This window comes from Ascaphus truei, chromosome 3 (assembly GCF_040206685.1).
Source record: "Ascaphus truei isolate aAscTru1 chromosome 3, aAscTru1.hap1, whole genome shotgun sequence".
In the NCBI taxonomy this organism is placed as follows: domain Eukaryota; kingdom Metazoa; phylum Chordata; class Amphibia; order Anura; family Ascaphidae; genus Ascaphus; species Ascaphus truei.
The window spans coordinates 643,770-657,646 of record NC_134485.1 but is presented as its reverse complement, the minus strand read 5'-3'; the positions used below and the strand labels follow the sequence as shown (position 1 = coordinate 657,646).

The 13,877-nt window shown below is 45.7% G+C and overlaps 1 protein-coding gene across 3 annotated transcripts in view; it reads left to right on the top strand.

Annotated features, from left to right (window-relative positions):
• Window positions 1–13,877, top strand: part of LOC142491228 (arachidonate 12-lipoxygenase, 12R-type-like) — a 274,903-nt gene that overhangs the window by 185,481 nt on the left and 75,545 nt on the right. The window lies entirely within an intron of this gene.

The following is a 13,877-nucleotide window of genomic DNA, read 5'->3' as shown; positions in this document are numbered from 1 at the left end:
TTACAATATGCCAGGGTGAGTAGGTAACTAGGCCATCAATGAAGGTATTATGCCTGGCTGGTTACCTCTGAGCCATGTTGGGTAATTTAGAGTGTCAGCTCTTGAACCCATTAATGGTACCTGCAATGTATATGTTTGTATTGCAATAAGGAATGTATGTGTATTTTACCTTTCCAGGAGTGCTAACCAGTGGAGATTCTCAGGCTATGAGTTTCAGGCGGGTTTTTGCAGTAAAAGTGTTTTTGGAATTTGTCTAGGTAGAAGGGGTCCAGAGTTGCTGGCCACTCCAAAAAATGTATCTGGGAATCAGGTCAGATTCCTGGGGACATATTTACACATCACTCTGGTCATGCTCCTCCCTGGAAAGCAGTTGTGCGACTTCACTGCCAGGTCTCTCTGCTTCAGCACAGACCAGAAAGGTAAATGAGGGCATAGGGATATGTGTATCCTGGATACAGTCAGGGGTCCCTAGGTTAATGGGAGTCCCTCAGTATATGTCCAATCACCAGAACCAAGTATAGAGGTTCTGGGGTGCTCCAACCATCGATAAGGTTGCAAGCTGATTGTATGTCTAAGTCCAAATTCCTATGTGTTTAGAAAAGTAACTCTAAAATTGTTATTTGGTTCAACTTTTAAAACATTTTCTTAAAAGAAGGTCTAGGAGCGCTGAAACTGAACGTGCGCGTCTCTTCAGTTAAACCAAAAAAAATAAGACTTAGAAAAAATTGTGAATTTTTTTTTATTTCTGACATTGTGTATAATGGTAAATGCTTATGCACTGTATATGAGCTGGGGAGTTTCCAAGTCCGTGGTTCCAAGAAACCAGTTGGCTACTAATTTGATGCCACTAAGTATGCTCGGGTCCCAGAGTCGAAAGCCACAGAGATTGCCAAGGTGTGATAGTCATTTGGGCGAAGGAGTTAGACACAAGTACCCTCGTCCTGGGCTGAATGGAAGTCCTCGGACTACCATTTGCCCAGACATTGAGATGCCTAACTCCGTGGGTGGCTTCTGACTCACAAGTGGCAGAGGTGCCAAGTTTGCGCATGCCCCTGTCAGATTTATAATACATCCTTGCCCGGCTTCCGGAGACTGGCAAGTCTCTGATAGACTGGTAGAAATTCTCCACGCTCGGAGTGGCTGGAGTATTTCATGAATGGGACTGAAATACTATAAGAAACACAGCAGACAATCCGGTCCTCAGATTCTAAGCACCAAGACAGCAGCGGCAAATTATAAAACCAGCAAAAGATGCTCTTGGAGAACTAGACGCAAGACCGCTTCGGAAATTTCAAGGCAAGACATTTTCTAAGTCCCACTTTTCAGGGTCAAGTTCTGAAAAGAGAATGTAGCGGTCTCGGCTGGAACTACACTCCAAAAAGAGTACCAGAACGTTTGGTACTATCTCCCAGGCAAGTCAAGCGATCTTGCCATCTCCAGAGCAGATACAGCGGTGGCGTCTGGAACTACCTGACGATTGGAGTTCCAGGACTTTTCAGTGCCGGTGAACATAAATGTCACGGGAGACCAATGCTTTTAACACCTTAAATACCCGGATCCTTTAATTGAGCAAAGCGTGAGATAAAATAAATGGTGATTTATTTACAACATGAACATACACAGCTTGATTTACGAAATAATACGAATAAACACTTACTTGGACGGGGCAAAACGAAATAAAATGTTCCCGGAATGAAATCCTCAGAAACAAAGTCTTTTGGCACAAATTTCCAGGAGCGGGGTATGCATATGTCAGGGGGATGAATGGAAGACGGCCTTCAACACACGAGATGGCCATTACGAATATCTAGTTATGCCTTTTGGCTTGTGTAATGCTCCAGCGGTCTTCCAAGAGTTCGTGAAAGAGATCTTTCGTGATGTCCTTATTATTGTCGTCATTGTTTATCTTGATGACATTCTAATCTTTTCTCAATCCCTTTCTGAACATATCCAGCATACCAAACTGGTCCTGAACCGTCTTCGGGAGAATTACCTGTACGCCAAGATGGAGAAGAGAATGTTTCATCAAACTTCAACATCATTCTTTGGCTATATAATTTTGGACTCTGGTTTCTTCACGGACCCTGATAAACTCAAGGCGGTCTTGGAATGGCCACATCCTACCTCTCTCAAGGCGATTCAACATTTTTTAGGCTTCGCCAATTATTACCATAAATTCATTTGTAATTTCTCTTCTACTGTGGCTCCTATTACTGCTCTTAACAAGAAGGGAGCAGATACTTCCTCCTGGTCTCCTGAGACAGTTCACACCTTCGACACTCTCAAGAAAGCTTTCGTCTCCGCCCCAATTCTACGCCATCCTGACCCAAACTTCCTTTCACTCTTGAAATTGATGCTTCTGATGTTAAGGCTAGCGCTATCCTCTCTCACAGACAAACCCCTCAAGATAAGTTATGGTTTCTTCTCCCAAATTTTTTTTCCAGCAGAGCAGAACTATGACGTTGGCAACCGAGAGCTCCTAGCCATTAAGCTGGTTCTTCAAGAGTGGATACACCTTCTGGAGAGTACCGAGAACACTGTCGATTCTCCCTGATCACAAAAACCTGCTTTACATTGAAGGTGCTCGGCTCCCGTCAGGCTCACTGGTCTCTCTTCTTCTCCAGATTTAATTACCTCATCTGGTGCATTATCCCGTCAATTCATCATGGAAGACAAGACTGAGGACATTTCGGAGACTATTCTTCCTTCTAAATACATTATTTCTGCCAATTCATTCGACGTCCTGGACAAGATTCTTGCTTCTCAAAAATGTATTCCTAGTGGTCTAAAAGTGCTGTAGGGTTGTCTGTATGCTGCACCACAGTTCTGAAGGCATTTTTTCGAATCGGGCCATTCATGTTGGTCTGCCGATCATCCTGGTACCAAGAGAACTTCGGACCTCATCAGACGCATTTTTTGGTGGTCTAATATGCTCAAAGACATCGAAGAGTTCATCAAGGCTTGCTCCATTTGCGCCCGAATTAAAACCACTCGCAACAAACCTCTTGGTCTGCTTCGTCCCTGGAGTCATCTATCGATGGACTTCATTGTTGAACTTTCTATATCCAAGGGAATGAACACTATTCTTGTCATTGTCGACAGATTTTCTAAGCAGGCACATTTCATACCTCTCAAAGATCTTCCCAATTCTGCCACCCTGGCAGATATCTTCGTTAAGGAGATCTTTTGGATTCACAGAGTACCGTTGTCTATAGTGTCCGATCGCGGATCTCAATTAATTTCTAAATTTTGGCGGTCTTTTGCTCAAAGGATGGATATTGCACTTCTTTTTCTTGGTATCACCCCAAACCAATTGACAAACCGAGAGGACAAACCAATCTCTTGAAAAATATCTTAGATGCTTCATCTTGGACGCTCAAGACAATTGGGTAGAGCTCATGCCATGGGCAGAATTCGCCCACAATTCTTTAAGAAATGAGTCCACCCAATAGTCACGCACGTCTTCCCATCTCTTCTGTTTCTTCCGGAGTCCCAGGAGCTGACAAGAGTAAATTCTTTGCAGGATTCCTGGAAAAGGATCCAGAGGACTCTCCAGGAGGCTATTCCCAGAAAGAAGTCACAGGCTGATAGTCATCGCCGTAAGGCGCCCAACGTTAAACCAGGAGACAGGGTGTGGCTCTCTTCTAAAAACATCAGGTTGAAGACACCAACTCTCAAATTGGCCCCAAGATTCCTGGGCCCATTCACCATCCTGGAACAAGTAAACCCTGTGGCATACAGCTTACAACTTCCTTCTTCTATGAAAATTCCTGCTGTATTTCATGTCTCTCTTTTGAAACTGGTCTTTCAACGTTCGCAATTCCCTGAAGCTTCTCTTAAACCTTCTCCAGTACTCAGACAAGGACAAGAAGAGTACGAGATTTGTTCTCTAATCGACTCAAGAAGATCCAGAGGATCAATCCAGTATTTGGTCCACTGGAAAGGGTTTGGACCAGAAGAACGATCCGGGATACCACATCACCAGGGACGCGCTCCTAGCTTGTTTAGTCGGTTTCCCGCCAGGTATCCGCCCAAGCCTTTTTGGAGTCATCCTGAGGCCGCTCCTCAAGGGGGGGGTGGTACTGTAAGGAATCGGGGGACATGTCCCTTGTGGCGTGTCCCCTCCTTACCTCCTGCTCCGCATACCCCTGCGCTGCTTACAGAGCGCGGACGCACATAGAGGTCTTCTGTCATCTCTACCGGGCTTGGTCCCACCCCCTGCTTGCTTCATGCGTTATTCACGCGCCTCCGCTCCACCTCGCACTCCCATTGCTCCAGCCCGCCTATTTAGTTCCTGTTTGCTCAGTCACTCGTTGCTGAGCATAGATCAATGTACCTTGTGTTCTCACGTTCCTTGCTTTGCCTTGTCTTGATTCCCAGTTCCTCTCTTTTGTACTGACCCAGCTAGACTATTGGACCCTCTCTGGATAACGATCCCGGCTTGCCTCTGACCACCCACACTTCTCTATCTCTGACCATGGCTAACGGACACACTACTAATCTACTGGCTCAGATCCCTTACCATGGCACAATGAACATTGACTACTCTACTGGCTCCTCCCCACGACCTCTGCAAGTATCAGGACTAACCCATTCTCCCAACCCAGGCCCGACTACACTGACTATCCACTCTCCAGGCATGCCACCTCTGCTGTGGCTGCGCAGTTTATACTTTCCCACCTCAGTACCGGGGTCCCTACTTGGTTGGAGTGAGTACAGGCATTACAACATGCCCGTGTGAGGGAATTTCTATTATTATTATTCAACACTTCTCCCCCCCCCTCTCCTCTCTCTCCCCCCTCCTCCGCTCCCCGTCCTGCAAGCGTCATCCTGCTTACATTGGGTTATTGTGCTCTCTTTTGCCCATGGGTCTAGTGTAAATAAGTGCATTCCAGCTACTGAGGATATCCACCGATGGAGAGAAGCACCTGACAGTGTCTAAAGACAACCCTTGGTGAACTTTACTCACACATGCCCGTGTGAGTACACTTTGATTATTTACTCAATACTCACCCACCCACTCCTTACCTTCACAAGCAGTTACTTGGGTACATAATATTTTATATTGCATTTCATTTCTTCTTTTAAATGAGCTCATCTCCACAACACTTTCATGTCAAGGTATGATCCTTCTCGATTTAGCTGCAGCCTCATATGGGTTAGTATCATTTGTTTATGTATCACTTATTCATTTCAGCTCCTACCCCATTGGGGGACCATAATTATCTTGTCCATTTATATCTCGAGTGAGCGCCACTGTCACCTTTTTTCAAAGGCTTTGTTAGAGCAACATAGGGTTCTGTTAACGGATAAGTCGGGTTCAACACATATCACCGATCACCCTATACTCACCGGTGACAAGAGACCTCTGCATAAGCATGCCTATCGTTTATCAGCAGAGGTATAGGAAGTATAGAGAGGGAAGTAGAAGAGATGCTGGCCCTAGGGTTTATTAGACCGTCTCAGAATCCTTGGGCTTGTCCAGTAGTCCTCGTGCCTAAAAAGGACAGAACCACCCGGTTCTGTGTGGACGACCGGCAGCTCAATGCTCAGACGGTGTCAGATGCTTGTCCCATGCCCCGCATGGACGAGCTGTTAGATGAGCTCGTGAGGGCAAAGTATCTGACCACCATGGATTTGTCCAAAGGTTATTGGTTCCTCTGACCCCAGAGGCTAGGGAGAAGTCGGCGTTCATCACTCCAAGTGGCCTCTATGAATTTTTAGTGATGCAATTTGGGATGAGGAATGCCCCGGCAACATTCCAACACCTAGGTTGCAGGAAGGGATGCAGGTTTACGCAAGGTCATACTGTAACTGGACAACATTGCAGTGCTTAGCAGTTCGTGGGAGACTCACATAGTTCATGTAGCAGTGGTGCTGACCAGGATAGGGAAGCAGGGCTGACATTGAAGCCAACAAAGTGTCTAGTAAGTTTGGCAGAGGTTTTGTACTTAGGGCACAGAGTGGGTGGAGGGCACCTGAAGCCAGAACCAGCTAAGGTGGAAGTCATAGTTCCATGGCCTGTTCCCAAAACTAAGAAGCAGGTCATTGCTTTTTTAGGCACCGCTGGCTATTACCGAAAGTTTGTCCCTCAGTATAGTGCTATTGCTAAACCCCTGACTGACTTGACTAAGAAGCGACTCCCAGTTCTGGTAGTCTGGTCTCCTGCCTGTGAGACAGCATTCCAGGCACTGAAGACAGCTCTGGCTTGTGTTCCGATTCTATCCACACCGGACTACTCCAAAAATTTCCTAGTACAGACCGATGCCTCCGATTAAGGTGTTGGCGCTGTACTCAGTCAAAAGAGGGAGGAGGGCGGCGAACACCCTGTGGTGTACCTAAGCAGGAAACTGCCCTGCAAATTGGCTTATGCCACTCTTGAGAGAGTGTTTGGCCATTGTTTGGGTTTGTGGAAACTGCATCCCTACCTGTATGGCAGAACCTTTACCGTGGTCACGGACCATAATCCATTAAGTTGGCTACAATAGGTGTCGGGAGAGAATGGCAAGTTCCTTCGCTGGAGTCTTGCATTGCAGGAGTTTGACTTTTCCATACAACACAAGAAAGGCAGCGAACATGGAAATGCTGATGGCTTCTCATGACAGGACAGCCCGAGTGAGCCCAAAGACTCAAGAGGTGTCCGGCTAGTCGAACAGCCAGTTGCGGTGGGGTAACCAGGCTGAAAAATAAAGGTCAAGCTCACTTGGTTGCCCCTGAGTCACTTTGTGGGGTTCTAGTGTGTCAGCTCTTTGACCTGGCTGTCATGTATGTACTGCTATGCATTGTATGAAAATATGTGACAATAAATAATTGTTATGTTTTTGCCTTTCGAGGAGTGCCAGCAAGCAGAGATTGCTGGGCTATGAGTTTCAGGGTGGGTTTTGCGGTAAAAAATTATTTTCAGATTGTGGCTATGTAGAGGGAATCCAGAGTTACTGGATACCATAAAAATGTAGCCGGGCATCAGGTAAGATTCTCGGATAAATTGAAGCACAATGCTCCGGTCAAAATCCTACCTTGAAAACGTTCTTACAGCTCACCACCAGGAGTCCCTGCTTCAGAACAGACCAGAAAGGTAAAAGGGGCATAGGGGATCAAGTTATTCATGAACGGTATAAGCATAAGGGGGGCTGCCCAGATCATGCCCAAGTCACCCTGAACATGGTATAGCGATTCCGGGGGTGCCCCATCTATAAAATATAGCTGCAAGGTTTATTTTGTATAAAAATGTAAAGTCGGGTTTTTGCAGTGTTGCAGGGATATCGCTAGTGAGAATTGATAGTATACATTCTTATTCTATCCCTGACACCACAGAAGGACTTAGACATTTTTAGCAAAGACACAGTGTAAAATGTATTTTATTACACTGGTTTATTTAATAGATATATTTATGCTTGATGCACTGTAAATGAACTGTTGGATATCTAGGTCCATGGTCCAGAGAGACCAGATGATCACCAAAGCTTGGTGTCACTGTGTCTGTATGGGTCCCAGACATGAAAGCCTCAGAGATGCCAAGGTGTTAGGGCAGGCGGAATACCAGAGTTACACTCAAGTACCTTACATGAATAGGGGCTATCGGCAACCATTTGCCCAACCCCAGACACTGAGGAGCCTGGCAAAAAGGGGGGTTCAGTGTGCTAAAAGGCAGAGGTGCCAGGTTGGTCCATGTCCCTTTGCAGAAGTGGAATCAGTGCCTGCCAGGCTTCAGAGTACCGGCAAATCGGTGATAAACTGGTAGAGAAATCTTCACACTCTGATTAGTTGTAGCGTTTTGTGAATGGGACTGGAAATCCTATAAGAAACATAGCAGCCAATCAGGTCGAGAGATTCTAAGCGCCAAAACAGCAGTGGAAAATTCAATATCCCAAATAGATGCTCTTTGAGAAATAGACGCGAGCCTACTTCAATAATTTCATGGCAAGAATATTTCTAAGTCCCACTTTTCAGGGACCAAGTTCTGAAAATGGAACGTAGCAGTCACAGTTGGAATTACATGCCAAATTGAGTTGCAGGACTTTTGTGAGTACCTCCCGGTCATTGGAAGGACTTGTAAAGACTGTTATCTGACCCATTTGGACAAGAAAGGATTAGTTTGATAGCCCAGTGTCACGGAGACCAGCATTTTTAACACCGTAATACCCGGATCATTTGATTGACCAAAGAGAAGAGATAAAATAAATTGTCATTTATTTCCACAAATGACATACACACATTAGTACACAATTACACTAAAAATACACTCGCTGGGATGGGGGCAAACGAACAAACTTATTTCCAAAACACTTTTGTCACGGGAGACCAGGTTTATCAACACCTTTTTATACTGGGAACATTGATTGAGCAAAGCAAGGAGGTAAAATAAATTGTAATTTATTTCAGGAAAAGACATACACACAATGAAACACAATTTGCCCAATTATCACACTTATTGGGAACGGGGCTAACAAACTTGCCCTTTAAAGGAAATTCATAGAAATGACCTCTGTAGGAGTTTTTTCCAATGACCGGTAGGTACTCACGAAAGTCCTGGAACTGATTTCGCCATGCAATGTCAGCCGCAAGCGCCGTTGCATTCAGGAGATCCGCTTGCTCTGTTTTGGATGACTGGAAGCCCTTTATTGGCTGGTTGTAAAGGTCCCAGGCTCGGATTGATTGTAGTATTTCATGAATGAATCTGAAATTCTATATGAAACCCAGAAGCCAATCCGGGCTGCTTTTTGTTTAACGTCTTGGCTTTGCTCAGTTATATGATCCCGGTGTAAAGATCTAAATTCTGTGACAGGCACATCAGGCCAGATTGTCTTGAACGGTCTCCCTCCAGCAATCCACCTCAGGGGGACGCAATTTGGCTGCCAACCCGGTCAACTTTGTGGGACTGGTACTCACAGTGGAGTAGCCTGTAGCCGAAAGGCAAAGGACTCAGACATTGTTTCCTACCCCTGCAACCAGTGGCACAGCAGAGGAGACAGAGGGGCATCAGGTGGCAGATGTTGGTGCTGCCTTCCAATGATGTGAGGATGAAGCATATGTGGCCAGTGACCATCGGAGCTCGCCAGGCAGCCGGCTTGATTGACGCCAGTGCCACTGTCAATCTAGTGCAACCTGCTATGGTCAATCCAGAGGATCTGCTTGTTTGTGGAGGATGCTACTCCAATAGCAGCCATCGCCAGAAGTGGCAGCCATCGCCAGAAGTGCTAGCAAGGCACTTGTTCAGGTAGGGGAGCCTTTGGTACCCCTGCACATTGAGGATGTCACCGTCCCCTTACATTTGTGACCAACAGATCCTGCAGTTTCTGAGGTGGGGCCATCAGGGACAATGCTCCCCAGCTAAAGAATAGCCGTCCTGCGAGAGGCTGTATACCCAGGTGGAGCAGACCGCAGCCGTGCAGCTCCAGGTGAAGATACAGCCAGCAGCAGCTAAAGATTTATTTTTTCATCTAGGAGTCTCAGGCAGTCGGCCACCAGTAAATAAACCTTTCTTTAATTCTTTAATGTCGCAAATTACAGGGCATGCATTTAACAACACTGGGTTCAAGAGCTGACTCTTCATGAACCCTCATTATAGATCAGGGGTAACCAAACAGGATTACACCTTTCTTTGAGAGCATGGTAACCCCCTTACCATAACAGGTTGGCACAGGCTAACCTCAGGGAGGCTCAGACCAAGCAGAAGACTTGGTATGATCAGAATGCCAGTAGAAGAGAATTCCTCCCTGGGCAGCAAGTGCTTGTTCTGAAGCCCACTCGGCAGAACAAATTAATGGCTGCCTTGTCTGGTCCGTATACGGTACTCAGAAGGATGAATGAGTGCAACTATTTTATACAGTTGGATGGAGAGACAGGAAGAAATAGGACTTATCATATTAATATGCTTAAGGAGTATTTTCAACCGTGTGACAAACATGGTGGCTATCAGTAGGCAACCGATGGAGAACGCAGCGAGAAATGCCCTGCCTGAACTCCTAAGGGAATCTAGGCAGGGGGGCAAAGTAGAGCAGGTTGCGTCAGGTCTCAGCTCAGTGCACAGCAGAAAGTGCAGACAAAGGCTATGCTAGAGGAGCATAGGGTCCTGTTCACGGATAAGTCGGGCAGGTCACATATCACAGATCCCCCTGTTCTCACTGGTGATCAGAGACCTCTGCATAAGCATGCCTATTGTGTATCAACTGAAGGTGAAATGGAGTATAGAGAGGGAAGTGGAAGAGATGCTGCCCCTAGAGGTAATTGTCCCGTCTCAAAGCCCTTGGGCTTATCAAGTAGACCTTGTGCCGAAGAAGGACGGAAACACACAGTTCTGTGTGGACTACCGGTAGCTCAATGCTCAGACGTGTGTGATGCTTATCCCATGCCCCATATGGACGAGCTCCTAGATGAGCTTGCGGGTGCCAAGTATCTGACCACTATGGATTTGTCCAAAGGGTATTGGCAAATCACTCTGACCCAAGAGGCTAGGGAGAAGTCAGCATTCATTACTCCAAATGGCTTATATGAATTTTAAGTTATGCCATTTGGGATGAAGAATGCCCCGACTACTTATAACGCCTGGTCAATAGGTTACAGGAAGAGATGTAAAGTTTTGCAAGGGCATATCTGGATGACCTCTATGTTTACGAATTCATGGGATACACTTAGTACATGTAGTAGCGGTGCTGAAAAGGATAAGGGAAGCATGGGTGACACTGAAACCTACAAAGTGTCTAGTGGGTATGGCAGATGTGTTGTACTTAGGGCACAAAGTGGGTGGAGGGCATCTGAAGCTGGAGCCGGCTAAGGAAGCTATAGTTCAGTGGCCAGTACCTAGGACCAAGAAACAGGTCATGGCTTTATTAATGTGCGACAATAAAGATTTTTCTTTGTTTTACCTTTCCATGTGTGCCAGCAAGCAGGGATTGCTGGGCTATGAGTTTCAAGGGGAGATTTACAGATAAAGTCTTGTCAGAATGTGTCTAGGTAGCGGGGTCCCAGAGTTGCTGGATACCTAAAAAATTTACCCGGGAATCATGTTAGATTCTCGGATATATTGAGACATGTTGCTCCGGCAAAATTTCCCCTTGAAAAAACTTGTGCGACTCACCGCTAGGATTCCCTGCTTTAGCACAGACCAGAAAGGTAAATGGGGCATAGAGGTATAAGGTATCCCTGGAACAGTCAAGGGGTTTCCAGGTTATGAGGGGATGCCATTAAGGCCCAGATCACCAAGAACCTGATATATGGGCTCTGGGGGTTCCCCAACCATAGATAACCTGCTCTGCATGTTTTAAAAGATTTACCCAGCGGCCTTTAGTATTGATAATTTGGTATGTTTGAATATCAAAAGGTGTTTTTTTTATTTATTTTTCTGTAAACTGTGTACTGCTAATTGACCAACTGGAACAAGCTGATTTATTGGGGAGGGGGGAGGGTCTTGTGACTGTTTTAGCTGTATAAAACCAATACCACCCCCCCCCCCCCTGCATTAGCAGGGACTGCATTGGCATGATATAGTGAGGCATCTTAAAGTGAGCTTTTAAGAGAATATATAGTTAGACTATAGTTTGACTAGAGGTGACTGGGGACTGCATCCTTCTGCAAACTTTTCTACACATGGCAACACACGGTGAGCTATTCTGACCACACTATGATCCCTGCTGTTTAGTCTGCGCACACACACACTTGGCTCAAAACAGCTCCATGCAGCATTACCTACCTCTGCATAATGAACCTGCTTTTTACCTCCACTTTGTTCTTTCTTGTGGCCTCATTGAAATGTTACTCTCTCTATCCACTACAAATTCCCCCCTCCTGGCCCACGCCCAACATCACCATACACCCCGGATTACTCAAAAGCCTTGCACTATCTACTGAATGTTGGTGGAGAACCCTGAAAACCAGCACACCAGCCACCGCTCACTCAATTGGCAAAAATCATAAAGTTACAACTTGCAAACAACTACTCAAATTTCTACTCATACTATTACTCTCTTTAGCAGGTGATATTGAACCTAACCCAGGCCCTCCCATTTCAACTCTGTCCCATAACCCTGAGAATACCCCCTTCAAATTCCAAAAAGGGCTATCTGTCGCCCATATAAATATCCGGAGTTTGCAGCCCAAACTGGATGAACTAAGGGCATGGTGCCTTATGCATAACCCAAAAGCCATCGTTCTTACAGAAACATGGCTAACCCCTAAAACCTCTGATGCAAATATTGCCATTCAGGAATACTCCATTTCTAGGAGAGAAAGGTCAAAGAGAGGGGGAAGGGTGTTATTTTATATTGCAGACACCTTACAATTTACACTGTTAAATTGCCCCCCAAGCCCACCCTCTTTTGAAATCCTAGTTGGCAGAATATGCCTCCCCTTTTCTAAGCCCATCTTGCTTGCTGGCATCTACCGCCCCCCTAAAGCCCCTCTACAATCCCTGACTGATATCACCCAGTTTCTTGGCTCCATTTCCACTCTGAATGAAAAGAGTGAGCTGCTAGTTCTTCGGGATTTTAACTTCAATTGGCTTGACCCTAAAAACCACAAAATCCAGATACAAATCAAATCGCTTAACCTATCGCAACTCATTTCCCAACCCACACGGACAAACCTGAAATCGCATAACCATTCTTTGCTTGACTGGATTCTCTCATCAAATCCCAGCAGAATCCAATCCTCTGGCATCCTTCCTGATATTTTCAGTGACCATGCAATAGTGTACTGTGTAAGGAAAACTAAACCGCCCCAATCAAGCCCTAAAGTTCTCCTCACTAGAATATTTAGAAACTTTAACCCACAACAGTTTCTGGATGACCTTACCAACTGCCCTTGGCACAGAATCGATTTAATTCCCGACTCTGATTCTGCGCTTGACTATTTCCAATCCGAGTTCTTAAACTCTGTGATACCCATGCTCCACTACACAGAATAAGGTTACGGGGGGCCCACCTTCTATGGGTTACACCTGACCTTATAGCACTCTACCAGTTCAGGGATGCCTTGTGGAAAAGCCACAAAGTAACTGGCACTACCAAGGATCTCAATCACTACAGATGCCTGCGGAACACGTGTACAAGGCAAACAAGGCATGCAAAAGCACAATATTACTCTGACAATCTCCTCCAAAATACATCAAACCCAGCTAACTCCTGGAAGGTTATCAACAACATATTCCAGCCTTCTAACCATCAACAGCCAAGTAATATCACTAAGGGGGATATTACTCTGACAAACCCCACCGACATTGCAAATGCATTCAATGATTACTTTGTGGGGTGTGCTACTAAATTATTAGTGAAACGCAACCCAAACCACAAACCTGAATCTCATCCTGGGAGTACCCATATAGCCCCACCCCCTCCCAACACTGCCCACAATTTTCAATTTGGCCCAGTATCTGAAGAGGAGATTATACAAGCGCTCCTCAAATTAAAACTAAGCAGCCAATGTGGACCTGACCTACTACAATCTAGGTTCCTAAGACTTGGTGCCCCAGCAATTGCCAAACCAATTGCTTCCATAGTCAAATCTATCCTGTCTGCAGGCCATATCCCTAGGACCTGGAAAACTGCTAGAGTTGTCCCAATCTTCAAAAGTGGGGTCAAAAACACGGTTTCAAACTACAGGCCAATCTCCCTTCTCCCAATACTATCCAAAGTCATGGAAAAATGTGTCCACTCCCAATTAAGCGATTACTATACCAAGACAAATTTCCCTAGCCAATTCCAATCTGGCTTTCGCCCCAAACACTCCACCGTAACTACCCTGCTAAAAGTTTGCAATGAAATCCAGTATGGAATGGAACGTGGTCAACTCACTGGTGCAATAATCCTAGATTTTGCAAAGGCTTTTGATACTGTTGATCATGCTATCCTGCTCAACAAACTCCAGAGCTCTGGAATAGGGAA